Here is a 19,712-nt window from a genome sequence, read left to right as displayed (position 1 = left end):
CGCTACACTTTCATTGGCACCGGTGGCACGCTTGACCGGATGAAAAATGGACACAAAAAGCAGCATTCATCCATTTGCACGCCACGTTGTTTTTTCGAAGCGCCTGTCTCTCTCTTATACGCACACACTATCTCTTTCTTTCTTTTTTTATGCTGTCTATTTTGGTTAAAGGATGTTCGTTTCGGCTACCGGATATCCTCGGGGCGCTTGTTTGTTGCGGTGATTTTTGGTAGGAATTATTCATAGGCTTCAATTTTTTGTTGTTGGCCGGGTAGATAAACGAAAGTTAGTCAATGGAAATTAATTCCGGGCGCTCGTTCTCTACTGCCGTTGGGGATGAAACGAAAGCTGGTACTTGAAACTATTGAAGACGGATAGTTTCTTTTACATGTTTTTTGCTTAACGTAACAATGGATACAGATAATGATCATTACAAGAGATCATGGACAAACTTGGCAGATAGCTTGATCGTTGAAAATATGCAATTACCATAGTTGTTATAGTGCTAGCGAAGCCTTGATTAGGAATATGGCCTTCATTTACTAAGATGGTGAAATATAGTGTAGAATCAACCAGGCTCTGAACGCCATATGGTATAATTCATAGGACTTCTTCTTCTTCTTCTTTGGCACAATAGCCGCTGTCGGTCAAGGCCTGCCAGTACCCACTAGTGAAGTGAGCATGGCTTCCAGTGACTTATTTTCTACCATAGCAGGATAGTCAGTCCTACGTATGGGAATTATTATTATTTATAGGTGTGGTCTTATTATTATTGTTATTATTAACTTACAGAATACTGAAACTGAATGATATAAAAGTTAAAATCCTTCAAATTTTCGAATTTGAAATTTCACTTGTACTACTGTGCTGTTCCCACCCTTGCGCACTGTTGAATGAACTTAGCATGATCTTTACAAGAATGCAAATGAATGAAAATTAATAAAGGTGAAACATTTGTTTATTTGTTTATTTGTCATTTAGTATCTTGCATAGACTTGCTGGAACACTTACCTATACAATAAATCCTTTATTTATACTAATATTGAAATCAAAGAATCTTTGGTATTTGTTAAAGCTTTGTATCATTTGGTTTATTGGCGCATTGTAGGAATGTGCAGATCTTGAGAACGTAGGTCTTTTCAGCTCACGTGTCCTGAGAGGTCGTTCCGGAGCATAAAGATTTAGCTTTTCTAGCAGGTAGGGAGAGTCTATGTCACCGCTGATTAACTTCGCGACAAAAGTAGCCTGTAATGCCTGACGTCTATGTTCTAAGGTTTGCAGACCAAGAAGCATGCACCGTGATAGGCAATCTAATTGTTGTGATAGAGCCCATTGTAATCGGTATGTTGCTATTCTGCAGAATATTTTGTGTATGCTTTCTATCCTAGCCGTCCACACGTGACAGTATGGGGAGAAAAAGAATGAGTTAGACTCTAGGATGGATCGTACTAATGCGGAATATAATGCTTTCAGACATATTGGATCTTTAATCTCAAGAGTTTGCCGGATTGCAGATCCTAACATAATATTGGCCTTAGTAATTATATAGTGGTAATGCTCGCGAAAGGTTAGTGATGAATCAAGTATCACAACAAGATCCCTGACTGACGACGCGCGAGACAACTTATAACTGTAAATCTTGTAAAATGATCGAATATATCCAAATGAACACTTAAGCTGAATGAGCGATGTACCCATATAACTAATTTAGTAAACATCGTATGGTAGAAATTTATTAATAATTTTAAAACAATGTACAAAGTAAGGAAAGTCTTACTATGGAAGTTTCCATCCAGTACATTAGGTCAGATGTTATGTTTAATATTTTGTAATGTATTATATCTAATATAATCTAATTAATACTCTTTTCAGTAGATCTAAGGCACATATTTATGGTATATTTGTTAATAGAAATTTAAATTAAAAACTATAAATTGTAGGATGTGTTCATAGTATTTTTCAGTAGAATTAACGACTAAAGTCTACAAACTTAAAATAATATGTCTAAACAGCACGTACAGGACCAATAACTATAGCATATTACACTTCTGTAATTTAACAGTATGTCAACAGAGCTTGCGAAGTATGCAACAACTCACCAGCAGGAAAACTCTTATTAGTGAGAACATGACTTATTTAGATAAGACATAGACTTCCATTCGTGTCACACTCTGGGCGCTGGTATTTTGCATTAGCTTTATGCGGAGAACACAGTACAATATAAGAGAGCGATGACAGCGTTTCATTGGCTCATGATCGTTCACTCTCTTTCCGATCTTCACATAGGATGTCGCTTCTGCAATATGCGATCTTTCTTTCTTCCCGCTGCAATACGCTCTGCTGAGAGTTGCTGAGAGACTAATCACAGAGAAGGAAAGTGAACAAAGTTGTTAATATTGTTATAGTTCGTGAAAAATATTTAAAATGTACAGGGAATATGCGCTATTTCCGTCAAAGGACCCCTTTCCTTTTTTATATCGTAAACTGAAATTTTCAGCCTGTCAGCATTGTATAGCAGTTTTCGGGCAGCTATCAAAGTGGGTATACCCAAGTGACATTTGCTCGAAATTATTTTCCGCTCGACTAGTACTCGATACGCCTTAAATTGTGAATTTCTGTATGATCAAATGTGTTGAATGCGCCAAGATTATGTGTGTTCGTAAATTAGACGTTCTTCTATCGACGGACGATGGTGCCGAACCCATTTTACATTCAATACTTTGGGTTTTGTTGAAAATTGAACGCCAATTTTTATAGCATTATTTTGAAAAATTTAGGTGTTTACAAAGTATAAAATGGCTACATGAACATTTATAACGAAAAGAAACGCCATTTGCAGGTGAATCTCCAAGAAATTGACGAAAAAGTCGCACCACAGTTGATTTTACAGGCCTTTTTCTAAATTCCCTTAAACTGGTGCAGTTTAAGGGAAGTTTAAGGCTCCAGTTTAAAGGAATTTGTTCTAATTCCCGATTATTCGTGCTGGGGGTATTCCCGAAATGTCAATTGGGTATAACCCCACCTGTATACTACCCAATTGACATTTTCGAGCACTAATTGTCTGCACCAGTTTAAGGGAATTAAAAAAATCATTTAAAATCAACAGTGATGCGGCTTTTTCGTTGCTTTCTTCTAGATTTGCTCGGAAATGATATTTCCTATCGTTATAGTTAGTCACATACCCATTTTATACTTAAATAATACCATTTTTTATAGAATAACGTCACACAAAATTAGCTTTTATTTTTCATAAAAAAAACCATAGCTATGAATTAAAAATGAGATAGACCGCATCGTCCATCGATAAAAGAAAGTCTAATTTACGAACCCATCAAATCTTGGCGTTTTCAACACACTTGATCACACATAAATCAATAATTTCAGGTGTATCGAGTACTAATCGAGCAGATATGGAAAAACAATTTCGAGCAAATATCACCATAGTAGTTGTATGTATTGAGAAAGCTGATTTTTTTCGCTTCTGCTTCTGAATGAAGTTTTTAAAAAAATATTTTAGCTGTCAGGTCTTCATGTACTTTGATTCTAAATTCCTGATCTCTTTAATCTCGCACCTTGGGATAAATGAAAACACAACCTTATTGTTTCGATTTTTTTTTCGTGCAGATACTAATTTTAACTTTGAGGCTAAATAATCTGGGCTGTGGTTATGTACGGAGTGTTAACATGATATCAGCCGCCAACTGTCAAACTCCATATAAAAAAGTCAGTCGTTTTCCCATTTTGAAAGTGCTTGTTACAAAAGGTTCTGATTCCGCAGATGAAATGTTAAATACAATCCGATCCGATAAAAAAAGTTGATCTTAAGAAACGTGTTGATCATCTGATTGAACCCACTGATATAAAAAAATTTATTACCATGTTCATTAAAAACAACACATGATAAATATATTGGTCAAAACTACGAAATTCCGGATACTCGCGAAATGGGATTTGCACATGCATTTATATTGATTCGTCAAGTGATAAGTGAGACCTTTTAAAGTACCATGTGTTGGAAGAAAATCTCGAATCAAACTATTTTTCTTATTTATAAAAGTTATTCTCACACAAGCTGTTTCATCCCAATGAAATAATAAATTTCCGTTTGTTTCCGTTTTATATACACTACTTTGAGAAATAGTTGCCTTACCCTATTATCCTTGCAGTTTAAAATAATGTTTTATTACTAGTTCCTAGACATTTATTCATGTTTGTTCTGTTTTGTAAAAAAAACACTTTATCTTTCACGAAGATAATTTAATGTCATACACAAAGAATTAGTTCGGTATAGTTGTACTCTTCAGTATCGTTCGACTCAACAACTGACATCGTGAAACTTTTCCTGCAAGTTTCATTTGTCAATAGCTCCGATAAACGGTGTCGGCTTCTGATCCTTTCTTCGCAACGTCTTCGCTTTCCTAGCATAGTGGGAAACTTTCAAAATATTTCCTCAAAGTATTTTCGATAGAAATTTAAAAAAACTAACGCGTCCTTTTTCGGTGCACTTTTTCCATTCACGTCGCATGCCTAGGGCCCGCCAACCATTTTCCTCTTTTGCGCTTTCGCCGAGATGCTTCACCTTGAAGTTAACTGGAAACTTTATTATAATTCGAAAGTTTTATAATTAATTTTCAACTAAAGTTGTCGTGCGCTCAACGCAGACCGAGCCGTGTGAGCGTCAGTGAAGAATCTTCGTACGGGTTGCCCTAAGTTGCGTTTATGATTTTCACCGGTTTGACTGGTTGTTTTCACTCAAACCTTCTAGCGCGCAATACATATCTTCATTGCAATGGCACATCGCGCTGCACCACCTTTTCTGTCGCTTGTTGGGAGTCCTTGGTAACTGCTGCACCGATGTCAGTTGCTGGTTAGCACTAGGAGAGACGACCCTTCTCATAAAACCCATCCCGATACTAGCGCTCTGGTTGAAAATAGTTGACTAAAATAGTTGGAAGAGTTTTACCTTCGTACGAAAAGGTGTGTACGTTTCCCTTTGTCAACCATCTCTACCTGTTAAATTATGGAGGTCAACTGTCTCTTCATTCGGTATCGATAAACTACACCCATCCATCCATCCATCCGTCGCTAGATTGTTCGAGCAGAGGAATTCTGGGGGTGGTTTTGCAGTTTTTCTTCTGCCAATACCGATCAAAAACATTTTCTCAATACTTTATCAAACATTGCCAGCGAAGTCACATAAGAGTCTGACTTTTGTGGAGAGAGGGTGAAGTTTATGATGCTATTACGCCTGGATCACCCACCGCAAAAGCTAGTGAAAAATTGAATTCCGCAACAGACCGTAATCAGAAGAACAAACACCAAAGTAAGTTAGATGGAAAATAATAAATGAACTCTCTTCGTCACACGAACCAGTTTCGAGTGGATTTCAACCTCCCCCCGTGCCACCTTCAACTCGTGCCTCTGGCTTCCTTCCGGTTTGCCGGTGTCAAAATGTCCCGTTTTTCGTGCTGAATTGCTGCTAAACTAGTGACCGCTGCTGAGAAGGCTTGTCAAAGCGGAAACGTGCGGGACAAATGCTTCAGAAATCGTTCTGTGAGTTTGACGCAAATCATTCATTCGTGTCCTTTTACGGGTAGGCGAAATGGGGTAGAAACACAAAATGAAATGGAAAAAGAAAGGAACCACTTCATCCGAAGCCGAGGCCGTTCACACAATAGCTATGGTGCCATCTCGATCAACAGCACAGGATGTTCAAGCTGGGAGACGTTAGCAAAAACCACAACAACCGCTCGTTGTCCTCATCTCCCGCGCCACCCCTCTTGCTCCATCCTTCTCCGCAGCAATACCAAACAGGTTGATGAAGTTTTTGCAACGCTTCAGTTTCGTTTCGTTTTTCCTCTCTTCATCACTGACCATTTTCCGGTCGTGAGCCCAAAACTGTCGTTATTTCCCGGACGGTGTCTTCCACCAAATCCTGAGTTTCTTCGCATCGTGAGCAGGCGATTCGGGGTGGAAAAAATGCGAAGGCCGTATAGCATAGTGAAAGCCACATTTCGGGGGGAAAAACGCTCTTTAAAACCACAGCACCGTGTGCCGCATGTTTCTAACTGGAGCGAAATCGGAAACCGGTGTTCCGTGCTGTAAGTAAATATTTGATGATCATTGATTTCTGATACTCATCGCACATGTTCACTGCGGATAAAGCCGAGTGCTTCAGCCGCTGAAGAACACTCACACGAGGATCCCGGTGCGAGGGCAAAAAAACGTACGAACGAACACGTGACTACCGTACAGTACTAATCCACGTGTATCGATGCTCTGTGTGAATGAGTGAGTGCGTGCGTGTGTGTGTGTGTGTGTGTGTGTGTGTGTGTGTGTGTGTGTGTGTGTGTGTGTGTGTGTGTGTGTGTGTGTGTGTGTGTGTGTGTGTGTGTGTGTGTGTGTGTGTGTGTGTGTGTGTGTGTGTGTGTGTGTGTATGTGTGTGTGTGTGTGTGTGTTTTCATGTGGTAAGCCCGTCAGCCGGAAACAAATTTGTACTGTTGCGGCGTTCTTCCGTTATCATCGGGTGAAAAAGAGACAAATAAAACAGCACAATCTAACGCAGAAAGTTTCTCTGGCTGGACAAAAGGTTGCGCAAAATAGAAGGTTTAGTCAGGGTGCACTTGGGACCGTTTGCGAAGACGGCCGTCCAACGTGCTCAACAGCACTTCCGATCATAATACATCAAGCATCTCGGGCGTTCGCCTCTGCCCTAGTAGGAGTATCTTCGTCCCTTCTCTGATGCGGTGCAAACGATTATGTTCATTTAAAATAACACCGATTGTTCTGTGCCGGCCTCGGAATATGTATGTCATAATCGATGGCACAGAATGAGTAGAACTTTATTTTTAGTTTCGAGCCCAAGCAGAACCTCGCTATCCGGTTCGTTGACATCTCGCCGCCTTCATGTTGGGAAGGAACGGGAAATTTGTCCCTGCAACCGCACTAGGGTTGGCGATGGTTTGTGGTTTCGAAATAACATCAAAGCACGATACTATGCTTTACACATTTATACACCGTTCAAAGTTTGTTCGTGTCTTTTTCTACCATCGATCCTCCGTCCAGGGATGATGGGAAAGTGTTATGTTAGAAACAAAAAAGCTTTAGTTCTGTGAAATATTTTCAAACGAATAAAAGACTATTTCAACATATTTCGATAAAGCTAGCCGTGTAACAACACAAGTGCCTTGCTGAACACCTTAAGGTATATCATAAAATGTTTTCATGTTTATTTTATCTATATTAAAGATTGTTAAAAAAAACAACAAAAAGCTATATTTCCTAAGTAAAATTATGTACCACGAATATTGTTTTTATCTCGATTCTAGCCTAGAGTTTTGGACTATTTATTTATTTATTTATTTATTTATTTATTTATTTATTTATTTATTTATTTATTTATTAAGGTATCGAGCCTCCATGGCCTACACACACAATAACAGCTTACGTCTTATAAACTATGGGCTCCTAAAATTGGACGTAATGCAGTCTCGTATGACACTTGTACATTTCGGAACACTAAAGGACAAGTCAATAAAACTTGAATATAAATTTAAATTCTTAGACATCATTATGTTTTTTGCATTTATGGAATGAAAATGAAAGGGTTGCAAGACAGCCAACATACCTTTTCCAGATTCGTGTTGGGATTTTACGAGTCCGAAACCTAGTGTTACAAAATTGAATTGAATTGTGTGTATGATGTTGAAAATCGTTTAACGTGTTTAAAAAATAGTGTTACGATGTTGAGCTGGCTTGAGGAATCCTGTAATGCGACCCGCAACATCCTTGTAAAGGTTAAAATAAATGGCATATTTTTCTGACTAATTAATCCAAACTTTTGAAAGACAAAATCACGATTCAAAAGAAGAAATTTGTAGAAATCTTATATATTCAGTTAGCATTTGATAGTTAATACGAGGTTTGAAATTTCACTCATTCTAAAGGTAACGTCAAAATGGTCTACAACAACGTTAATTGTGAAGCAATGCGATTTGCGAACTGAAAAGTTTGGAGACCCCTGCTCTATACGAAAGAAAAATATCGCATGCCTTAGTGTTTGCATATGCCTTGGTAGTATAAGGAAGTCGTTTGCGCAGCCATGTAACCGGGCCTAGTATGAACCAGTCCTAGTATAAATACCATTCGCTGCTAACCTGATTTTCTCCGCCCACTATATGAATAGATCTAACGAAACAAACAACGATCCGTAGTAGTCTCGTGTACCTTCACAATAGTTCACTGTAGTCTATGTTTAGTTCTTCGTTTATAAGATGAACTCAACTGTTAATAACATGGCGCACGAAGGAAAGGAAAGTGCCCTTCAATGGGCAAACCTTTTGTGCGGTTTTTCTATTAAAACCTGCTGCCAATATTGACTACCAGTGCCACTCGGTTTGTATATATATATATATATATATATATATATATATATATATATATATATATATATATATATATGTGTATGTGTGTGTGTGTGTGTGTGCTGTTTGATGAAAGTTTTACATAATCGCTTTACGTTGGCCCCGAGCCTGGCCAAAACCGGCTCGGTTACGTAATAAATCTTTTTGACTCCTCCATTGTGTCGTAAACAACTCTTCTTAAAAACGCTGGAAAAGTGTCCCCACTAGAGACTCGTGCAGAAGTCACACACAATAGCACCGTAAACAGCTGAAGCTGGAAAATTCATTATTTGCGTACTGATGCTGCCCGACACGAGAGCCCGGCTGAGATGGACGATTAGAGTGGAAGCAACATCACACAGTAACAACAACAACAACAATGACAAAAAATATGCTAACTTTTCCCGCTTCGTCGAGGGGTTCCTGGAAAGCGACGGTATCGATGCATAATCGTTAGGAAACACGGGTCCACGTCGTCTGGGACTCTCTCTCTCTCTCTCTCTCTCTCTCTCTCTCTCTCTCTCTCTCTCTCTCTCTCTCTCTCTCTCTCTCTCTCGTCCTGTAGTGGTGTAGGACACACATTGGGGCGGAATGGGGACCAAAAAAAAGACGCCGAAACATAAATAATGCGACCCATAATGGGACATCATATTCAGAACAATCGCGGTAGCTTGCGGAAATCCATTGAAACTTTCCATTACGGGGCGAGATGTGGTGGTGAGAAGTGTGCGCTTTTCTTTGGCTGCTGGCGAAGCACAGACGAACATACATACATACACACACACACACACACACACACACACACACACACACACACACACACACACACACACACACACACACTCACACAGCATGGCACGAAGAACGAGCACTGAAAAGCTTTCTTCTGCCCGCGCTTTGTCCGCGCTTTCGGATGGAGTAAACAAATTCAAAGCGTCCCGAAATTTTCTCTTCCAGATTTCAATTCGTTTGGGCGAGTGTATGTGTGTGTATGTTGGGGGAGGGGGTCATCCTTGCCGCAGCTTTTACTTTTCCTCCTCTTATCAAACACTTTCCACATACGAGTGATGCCGTTTGTTAGTGGTGGCTTTTTTTTGTTTCCACATATCTTGTGTCAGGTTGTCTTCTATGCGTCATCCTTTTATTATTGATTTTGAATTTCCATTCAAAAATATATATGAAAAAAACCCTTGTGCATACGATCGATTTTGCTTCGCTTCAGTTCAGTGTTTTGCTGAATCGTACCCCGGACTCGGCAACTTCTTTTGAAAGTGATATCAATTTTGTTTTAAGTTCTTCTTCCGTTTTCTCAGCCGGCTCATTCCGTTTCCCAAGACGGTTGATGGCTTAGTGTGTAAATAGCATAAAAAAGGGACAGAAGAGGAGAAGGAGGAGGAGGAGTTCTCCCGGTAGCGATCCTGGGTGAAATGAAAAACTATGAAAGAGATAACAATATACGAACACAAAGAGCTGCACACACACAAAGAAAAACGTCACTATCAGGCAGCAACCCGACTGAAGATAGAGCACACCTCAACGTGCGGTGCAACGGGACGCAGTGGATCGGTGATGATGAAAACGAAAAAAAAGGACACGCTGCGGCGGCCGGGCAAATGGAACGGCAGAAGTATAAATGGTATTTTCAGTGAATAATACCCATTCGCGGTAGAGCTGCGCCGAGTCCGGATCCTTTCCGCGACTAGAAATGGGCGCTTAGTAGTAGCAGCAGAAGCTCGAGCTTTCTTTTCTTTCTCATTCTCCTCTCTCTCTTATAGATTTCCCTCGTTTGACGAATGCTTTTGTGCTGTGGTGCAGCGCTGTACATTTTTTATTGGGTCGTTCATGCATTGGCGCAAAAGAAAAACTATTATTTCCGTCCTGAAGATTCGACAAACAAAACAAAAAAAACTTTGTGCACCATTCTTTATGTGCACTTACGGTTTCATTCCATCGCTAACATACAGCGATAATTCTTATACACAGCAACGCATTCAATGATGAGGCATTCCACCAGCACAATCGTTCCAATCATGATTGGTGGTAAGGGTGCTGGGTTGGGGGGGATGTTTTGTTAATAGGTATAACAAAACAAAAAAAATTGATATGCCCTGCTTTAAACAAACAGTTTCCCTGCCCGTCTGCAATTGCGCTGCCTCGATTGTGCTCAATTTTGCGCAGTCAAAATCGTTCGTCCGAGCACGACTGATAAGCACGAGATGAGCAAGGACTATTTTTTTTTAAACTATCTTCTCACCAGCGCAAGATAGAAATCGACACCGTGAACAATATTCTATTTTCCCTAATCATTCCTCCCCCTTTGAACCTCCATTCACTTATCATTCCTAGCTAGCTCCATCCATGCCAATCTATGTTGAACGGGGCATGGTGGCACAATGGCTCACTCGAAGCACTTATAGACGAATGGAACCGACCCGTTTGCGACCGACCAAATGGAAATGGCACGCATAAAGCCCCGAAGATGGCGTCGCCTTGACGGTTGTACATGCATTCGTTTCTCTTATGCTGTATTTTCTCCACCCGTTTGCTCCAACACCCATTGATTACTCAGGTTTTCCTGCCCGGTTTGTGCCTTTTGCGCTATTCGCTCAGTTACAACTTTCAATAAGGATTGGTACGGTGTCATGTTGGGTATCGCTTACCAAAAAAAAAAAAAAAAAAAAAACAGGGACTAAAAGTAGAACAATCGTCTGGAACATCTGAAAGGAACGCGCTCCTTTCGAAGGGCAGACGTTTGGCAGACACTATTGGAAAATGGGTAAAGATAAATGATGCACCGGTTTTGGGGGTTTTGATAAATGAGTATTGGCTGTTGTGTAGCTCGTTACCGTGCCATCCAGCAGTGATGGGGAGGGTTTTGTTCGATGACACTCGATTACATTGCATTTGTGTTTCCGTTCAATTAGCAAAGCACCGAAAGCAGCTTATGGAAAGTAAACGAAAGATTGCTGGAGCAGTTGGTGGGAAGTTGTACGATGGTGATGTTTGTGAAAAATATAGTAGCTGCATTACGAGGCGAATTGTTAGCTAGAATATAATAGATAAACTAACATCATGTCAGCTTGAAGCCACTTGTACCAACATATGATGTTGTGAATTAGAAGCAGGTAGTTAAAGTTTCATTGCTAAATTATTCCTAGAGCGAAGGATACTAATAATTATTTGTATAATTTAGTGTAGAAAACGACCAATCAAAGAAGATACATATTTAGATTCTTCCTAGAAATCTAAACCTTTCCTCAAAGATCACTATCTTGTCAATGTCATTTCGTTTATTCACGTCTGAAAGAACCCTTTCACCCACCTTTGAATGCGTTACACCACCATTGAAAATAGACCCAAGCTGTGCCAGCCACTTGTTAGCAAATGGTGCTTCATCTTAGTCACCATCCTGCATTCGGCGTGTAGGGCACTTTTTTTGTGTAGTGGCGTGATAAGCTGCTGCCTATCCGAGACCTTCATCGACAGTCGCCATCGCCTTTGCCACTGGAGCTTCCTTCACCGCTGATTAAGTTCTCAACTTTCTCATTATCATTTGTGCTCGCGGCGAGGGCACCGACAATGTGTTGGAATCTGCCCGATTGCCAGCATCCTCCATCACCATCAACCTAGTAGATCGCTTCAGAGCAAAACCCCAAGCAATGTCGGTTGAATTGCGGTCGATAGAGCCGTTCGGTACGTTCGGTGCTGAATAGGATAGGGAAAGGGTTCAGAAATTGGAACCGTAAGAAGGCTAAAGGATTGCAATGCAGACTGCAAAATGAGGGCAAAAAATGGCCCTCGAAGAGAAATAAAACGAATGAGGAACGCTTGATCATCAAATATAGTCCCGTGACGGTGCTAGATTCCTCATGAGATTCTCCACTACGAATAGCTCTGCGGCGCTAAGCACTGGACGATGGCACTCGACAGCCGCGAGCGTCATGACTTTTTTATGTTCAACGCGACCGAGGCGCCAGACTGGAAGGGGTGTCGAAAGCATGACACGTTTCAGTGGTTCCATGCTGCTACACGGTGTGATTAGTTTTTGCGTAGCCTAGATTGACATTGATTTGTATGGTGGGAACACAGTTGTTGGTGCAGTTAGGTGAATGTTGATAAGGACGGCTCTGGCTCATGGTGTCAACGATAAGACCCGAAGCGATGATGATTTAATATTGGTTCGTTTACATAGAGTGTTTCCTTCGGGAGTGGTAATGCTATTTAGAAAAGAGAGTTATTAAAGTTATTACTGTTAGCTCAACTGCAAGCTGTGGTGAATTAAAAATTATTATTGTTGCTCATTTTGCATAATTTATTTTCGTGCCAATCCATATCAGCATTAAAACAAAATTGTTCAAAACAAGTGAAATAGCCATAATTAAATATATTATTTTAAAATTAATGCAAGCAAACAATCTGATTTGAATGCATTACACGAGATGGTATTGGTATTTTGAAAGCTTTGGCATTTGCTGTTTTTTTTCTATCGTGTTTAAATTCCTATGCTTTGAAGGAACCGTCGTTTCAAAGCAGCGCGCATGCTTGAGCAAGAAAATAAAATCACGCGTAGTAATTTTCAAGCAAACTGGTATGTTATTGTCGTGGTGGTGTACATTCGCGATAGAAAAATGCTGTTCTTGATAAGTTATTGATAATAATGTTGTAAATGAATATCTTATTCATCTCGTAGATGACTATTTATTTAAAAATAGTTTAAATGAAACTTTAGGTAATATGACCTTTTTAACCATTCCTCCTGAATAAAAACAAAAAATAATATTGCAGAATATTTAGCAACGGCTCAATATGAATCCTGGTTTAAATTGTGTGATGCAATGATGCTTTATTTTAAAACGTATAATACCCGTGAAAACGAATTAATAGAGTAATACATCTCACTGCTGCTTTATTATTTAATAATGCATAATGGGATTTAAATGACCACATTTTAAATGTTTCTGTGACCAATGATCATTTAGAATAATATCGTTAGCGAAAGTCATAAATTTAAATTTGTTTACAATTGTTCGTAGATATTGGAGCTGTTAGTTCTAGAGTTTGGATAGGATCGAAACAATTCCGGATCGATTTCAGAATGACAGCTCCAATCCGACGTGACCATCACTATCGTGTTGTTATAGTGAAAAAAATGTTTATTGTAAATTGGTGCTGCAGATTTCCCGTAAAACAGTGATTTTGGCAACGATTGGCATAAAATTTGCTGTGCAACTCAATAATTACATCTTATCGATGCGTTTGAATGAGTGAAAAAGTGTGTGCCCATTGTGAGGAAATAAATATCAGCCTCGAAAGCGTCATGTTGTGCGGAAAAGTGTATTATGTTGTCTAGCCGTCATTCGCGTTGGCGATGAAAAGTGTATACAAATTTGTGTACGGAGTAAGAGTATTGATTTTTCCCATCCTCTCGTAATCTGTGCGATGCCGGATGATGCCGTACAGTGTATCCGGTTGGCGAAATGAGAAAATCGATGGTACCATTTTGGGGCAACGGTGGAAGTGATAATGTTGCTATAAAGCATAGTGCATCATAATAACGCTGTCGAAAAGAATGTTGTGAATGTTTCCAGTTGTGCGTGGGCGAATTTATGCGTGAAGGCGTTTGGGGCGATTGCGTTCCGCAAACGGGTGTGTAGTGGGTTGCTGTGTTTGATGCACAAGTTTTCCTCCTGCTGTCACGTTTTGTAGCTTGGCTGTAGCGAAATCCGTGTATGAGTGTGTGCGTGTTTGTGTGCGTGTGACGATGACGAGCTCAACGTTCAACTGAAGCATAAAAACATGCAAATTACAGTGCTGACCCTATGCCGTTCGATCTGAGCGAGTGGTTAGCGAGATATAGTTTCGTGCATTCTTTAATCGGCTTAACTGAAATTGCCCGATTTTAGTGAAATATTCCGCACACGGTAAGCAACAACGAAAGTAATTATAAGAACCCATCAAACAAGCAGCATTTCTTGTTGTAGGAAACATGAACCAGGGTTGTAAGTGTGAAAAGAAAGAAAAAAAAATCATACATGATCGCTCCAACATGTCTTGACGTTCAATGAACGGCCTTGGTGCAGGGTTTGTTTATGTGTCCATTTACGAGTACCGGTTCTAAGATGGTTTTTGCAATGCTGATTTTATTGCATTGTTTTTTTTTTGTATAAGCAGCATATATTTTATTATTTCAGTTCTGGTTTGCTTTGTTCAACATGTTGGTTGAATATTTTGCCATATATTGAATGTTGTAAATGTTTTGGCATTTTTGCTTGGTTGTATTTAATCTAATGAAGATTAAAATTTTATTTCAATGATTTGTGTAATGTATTTCAAAATTATGCGATACTATTAAAGGCAAGAACATTATTTTCAGCATAAATCAATTGCAATAGCATTAGTGAGATACTAAATCTTTTTCATCTCGTTCTTATCAAACATCTGAAGAGTAGTTAGTGGAATCAAAACTACTGCTATAACATAATATTCCTGACATTTTTCCTGCCACCAAATCACAATCTTTGAGCATTGAAACATATAACTGAAAAAAGAAGAATAACATGAAAAAACCCCGCGAGTGCAGAAGCGGAAGTAGAAAGTGAATCCAATATCCTACATTAACCGAACGTCGGCCGTCCATACTGGCAGCCACGTCTTGATGGCACATTTTTGGCTGTAAAAAGCTAACTTTACGTTTATGCAAAGCTTTTCCATCCGTTTCGTTCGTTCGCACATCAAAAGCGGGTGTCGCGGGCGGCAGCATTTCCCTCTTGGCTCGTGGTGGTTTGCTCATTATTTTCCTTCCTTTCAGTGTTGCGGCTTGCCTTTCCGAGGAGTACATATTTTTACCATCTTCTTATCCCTTCCGACGCTGTGCAAAATCGGCAGATCGTTCGTTGAAGCGTTGAGTTTTTCGTGCGCTCGTTATTACGACAGTATTTCGGCGCGGGGCCGCTGCAATAGCTTGCGTACCAAGATGGGTGTTTCGGGTCGCAAAACATCTCTTCGTCGAATACTTGCTTTCGGTTTCCCCTTTCCTTGCTCTCCTTCCCGGAACCCGTACGGATCTGACTGCAGAAAACTGAAGAGTTCCGGGCGCGTTTTCCGGGAGGGTTCCGAATAATTGAGAGTTTTGGCGCTGGACAGTTGGAAGGCAAGGGTAGCTCCCGCGCAAGAGGGTATAGGAAATGTGTGGAAATGGCAGCAAAACTGATCTGAATATAAAAACCGCATTTTTATGGTTGATTTTTGTACCCTCCACCTTTGGTGTGGTGAAACGGAGTTGAGAAATTCTGTTTTTGTTTGCCGCTAAAAAGCAGAGGGACGAATCTTCTTCGATGCGTTGCGTGAATAGGGATTTGAAATCAAACGAAACCTTCGCGGCTTTATCCCTTTTCCGGCGAGCAAAAGAGAGGGCGGAACGAATCATCAGTATCAAGATCCTCGATCTGAATATAAACCCAGCTTATCGCTTGAAAAGCCGGCAAGATAAGAGTGTGGGGCAAAAGTAGCACTGCTGTTTGGTAGGAAGCAAACCGTAGAGCATCCACTAATTGTGGGCAACTCAGCACCAGAAGGAAATGGTTGTATGAACTTTGTCACGTGTCTGGGAGTTTGGGGCACTGTTTTACTCGGCATTTGAGGCAGGAACTAAAAAAAAAGTTGTGAAGAAATACCGCCGCATGTCGTTTTCTCGCGGTTATGGGCTTACTTCATGTTCCGATTGAATGTACTTTAGTTTCCTTTTGTTGAAATCTTCTCCATGCCAAGAGCGAAGAGTGCGACTGTCCAGCACCATTACGAACAGCAGCACGGTCAGCAGACACACACAATGGTTGGCTTACCGGTGCAATACTAATTTTATTTAATAATGTTTGCTCCATGACAACGACAACCATCGACCAAAACTCTGGTCGCGCAAGTGTACAGAGCGAAAGAAGGAATGAAAATTTCAATTAAATGGATGTGAATTCTAATTCAACAAATTAGTACTTACAATTCGATCTTCGTTCTTTTTGGGTCATTTTGCTTCGAGGTGGAGCGTGGACGGAATGTTGAATTACGAGCTGAGCTCGTGTTTCCACTTGAACGATGGTGCAGATTTGCTAGGCCGGCGTTCTTACTGTGTTCTGAAACGACTTCTTATATTAGAAGTGAGCAGTTCATTTCCTGCGAATATTTTCACGGAACTAGATGTTGTTGAATATGTAGAAAAGCTGGCTTATAATGTTTCAGGGAAAATGGTTGGTCCATTGAAGTATATAAAGTGCTAGCAAAACATTCAAGAACAGCGTTCTCGGAGCAAATGCTAAAGTTCGAGGTGAATGTTTAGTCTACGTTTCAAAGATCACTTGTCGCTTAGAATGTTTTCATAAAAATTCTAAACTATGTTTGGAATATGAAGCGAATCGAAAAAAGGATGCTAGAGCAGAACGATAGTGTGGAAACTTTAGGAAAAAGTAAACAAATCCTCTGGTATCCTTTTTGGGGATGATTTTAGGCTAATCGTACCTTCTAGGAATAGAGGTTACTTACTGTTCTGTATAGGTATGTTTAAAGGTATATGCGTCAGCGATGCTTGTTTTGTTGATGTTTGATGTTTATTGTTACATTCGCTGAACTATACTAAACGCAATTTAAAACTTTGTGTGTTGAATTGGAAATGTGATTTCAATTGATACATCAAATTACTGTTGGTTTGAAGCATAGAAGGTGGGTGGTTTCGCTTGCTAGAGTTTGTTGGATAGCATTGCATTGGTAATGCGTTAAAATCTTCATAACGGTTGATCAGAACCGCGGGAAGAGTTGTTTATTTGTTTATAGATCTTTTTTTTACCAATACGCTCTCAGAACAGAAAGAAAGCATTGTTCACTCAACGGCTAAGAATATCTAGCTATGTGCATTATGTGGCAGGTTCGTTATTTGCTGCTCTGCTAGCATGATTTAGTTTTAGAGATGTTTTCTGCTTTTCAATCAAACATTTTTATCACTCAGCCGTTTATGGTGTGAAATACGATTTTATAGCTGCATCTTTCTGTCTTTCCAATGTATCCATTGAAGTCCATTGGGGTGTGTGTGTGTAGGCAAGTGTGTGTATGTGTGTGCGAGAATATCTACGGTTGGAAAACTGTAACCGTTTGCGGGTTTCGTTCCTAAAAGATGGATGGCATTTTCAGTCAGGTTCTCTCTGGATGATGCTTTTTTCCCCGAGCCTTAAGGGGATTTCGGAGCTTGCCCCTTTGATTCCATTGAAAACCAGGGTAGACGGGACAAATGTGTGCGGCTGTTGTAAAGGAGGCGAAAAGGTTGATGCCGCCAAAGTCGTTCTTATTCCGAATCACATTGGACTGAATTGTGTATTCCTCCGGTTATGAAATAAAGTCGGGAGTCGAAAAATCCACTTGCTAGAATTCGATCGGCTGTGGTGAAGCTGCGGGAAATTTTGTAAGCAGCACGCACGTACGTATTTGCGTTTGTGCGTGTGCATGTATGTGTGTTTAAGTAAATAATCACAATCCCCAGCTTTCGGGGCATATTGAATTTTTCGTGCACGACAGACCATTCGCGCTGTATGCTGCTAGTGTGTATATTCTGGCGTGGAAGATGGAGAAAATCTAACACAAGCCGTTGATCTTGTCGCAACATCATCATCTGCAGAATAAATGGAAGCTTGTGGGTAGATCCCATCTTCGCGGTTGAATTCATGGCCTGGCGCCCAGCGGCAACGCGACCGGGTCTGGCTACAGATGTAATGTAATAATTCTAACTCGTTTGCTGGGTTGCTTTCGGTATGGAATGGGAATAAAAAAAGAAAACAAATGAGAACACATATCAAACATCCTCTCACATTGGAGCACGTGAGCAATTGTAAAGACAGTTGCCCCTACCGGGAGGAACCCTATTTTGGTGCGTACTGGTATTGTTTGCGCAAGAAGCGTGGTCTTTCTGACGTTATATTTATTTGTACGCTTTTGTTTAAACGATCGTCATTTGTTCTTCACGCTGTAGGGGGTTTGCAAAGATAGACGTTGGTTGAAGCCTTGTTCGTTATTTCGAGTATACACTAAAGTTCATGTTTGAAGGTAAAAACGTTCTTCCAAAATTTATTATAATGAATAAAATAATGTTTCAATCTTCTGAGTTGAATTTCAGTAGTACGAAATAATCGATTTTATTTAAAAAAAAACAACGTAGTGTACTTGTCAGCAGCACTTTATTGGAAGAGCCGAATTACGTATTCAGGTATTTCCTGATGTACGCTTTTAATGTGAACCGGATGCAATCGCGTATCTCGAATATTCGCGTATATCAAATTTCGAGGTTTTCAGTGAAATTGTTGTAAATTTTAGTGTAATTTTGCTTGAACTCGTAGGATGTAGCAACTCAATTAGTTATTTGATGTAATTCCAACTGAAGATTACAATTTTTGTATAAAATGGGTTTTGATATTCAACCAAAAGGTAAATTATGACGAAAACGCGTATATCGAGTAGGGGTATATCGGGCAATACCTGTACTTTCATATTAACTCTGTATGGTTTTGTAACACGTTTCTTCTATTTGTCGTAACGTGCTACGTGGACATGCCAGACTACATCGGCTTTCGAGACTTATTCAGTAGCACGCAGTCGGATAGTCCTTGCTTCGGGGGAACGGTTCATTCTAGGATTGAACCCAAGACGGGCATGTTATTGACTCGTAGCAGTTGAAGATTGTACTAAGGGACCGCCCCAAATATATAGACATGCTCAATTACGTAAAGGTTTTTGCTTGCAGAATGTAGTGGATATGAAGATGCAGAATAAATATAATTTAAGGAAGCAAATGTAGCAAATTATCTTGAAATTTCTAAAGGAATCAATAAAGATCATTTATTGTACATGGTAACATTTGAAATAAGCTAACATGGTAATTGATTAACATTTGAATGCCCGCAATAACGATGTTGATAACTAGCGTTGATCTTATGCTGCGAGAAATCCAGCAATAGTATTGTTGTCGAGACAGCAGTAACGTTGTTGAAAACGCTAATATATTGGAGAATCTTGACTTTGGTGTCAAATGCTAGTGTAGTCACGCCGGTATCAGATTGCGGTCCATTTTACTCCACTAATGGTCTTTTCGCATACTTCGTTGCGCTTTTGACGGCAGAAATTTATCAAAAGCTAATCCCCAGAAAATTGCACTCCAACCTACGCGTCTGCCCAGCACTGCCTTGGTAGTAGATAGAAATAATGGCAATACAACGATACTCAACAACATGGTGGATAAATTTCACAACAATGAACCATGAAAAGCTTTTGGTGTTGGC

General features: G+C 39.9%; 1 protein-coding gene across 15 annotated transcripts in view; it reads left to right on the top strand.

Moving 5' to 3' along the window:
• Positions 1–19,712, top strand: part of LOC121597079 (tyrosine-protein phosphatase Lar) — a 235,062-nt gene that overhangs the window by 11,995 nt on the left and 203,355 nt on the right. For 11 of the 15 annotated variants that reach the window (XM_041922578.1, XM_041922579.1, XM_041922591.1 and 8 more), the window contains exon 1: positions 13,540–14,324. The exons of the other annotated variants lie outside the window; for them this stretch is intronic. The gene's annotated coding sequence lies outside the window, so the exon portion shown is untranslated. Of the gene's footprint in view, positions 1–13,539; positions 14,325–19,712 lie in introns of those variants that run through there. 15 annotated transcript variants of the gene reach the window in all.

The sequence above is a fragment of the Anopheles merus genome, chromosome 3R (assembly GCF_017562075.2).
Source record: "Anopheles merus strain MAF chromosome 3R, AmerM5.1, whole genome shotgun sequence".
In the NCBI taxonomy this organism is placed as follows: Eukaryota; Metazoa; Arthropoda; class Insecta; order Diptera; family Culicidae; genus Anopheles; species Anopheles merus.
Note: the sequence above shows the minus strand (reverse complement) of the source record. Positions and strands in the feature narration are given on the sequence as shown.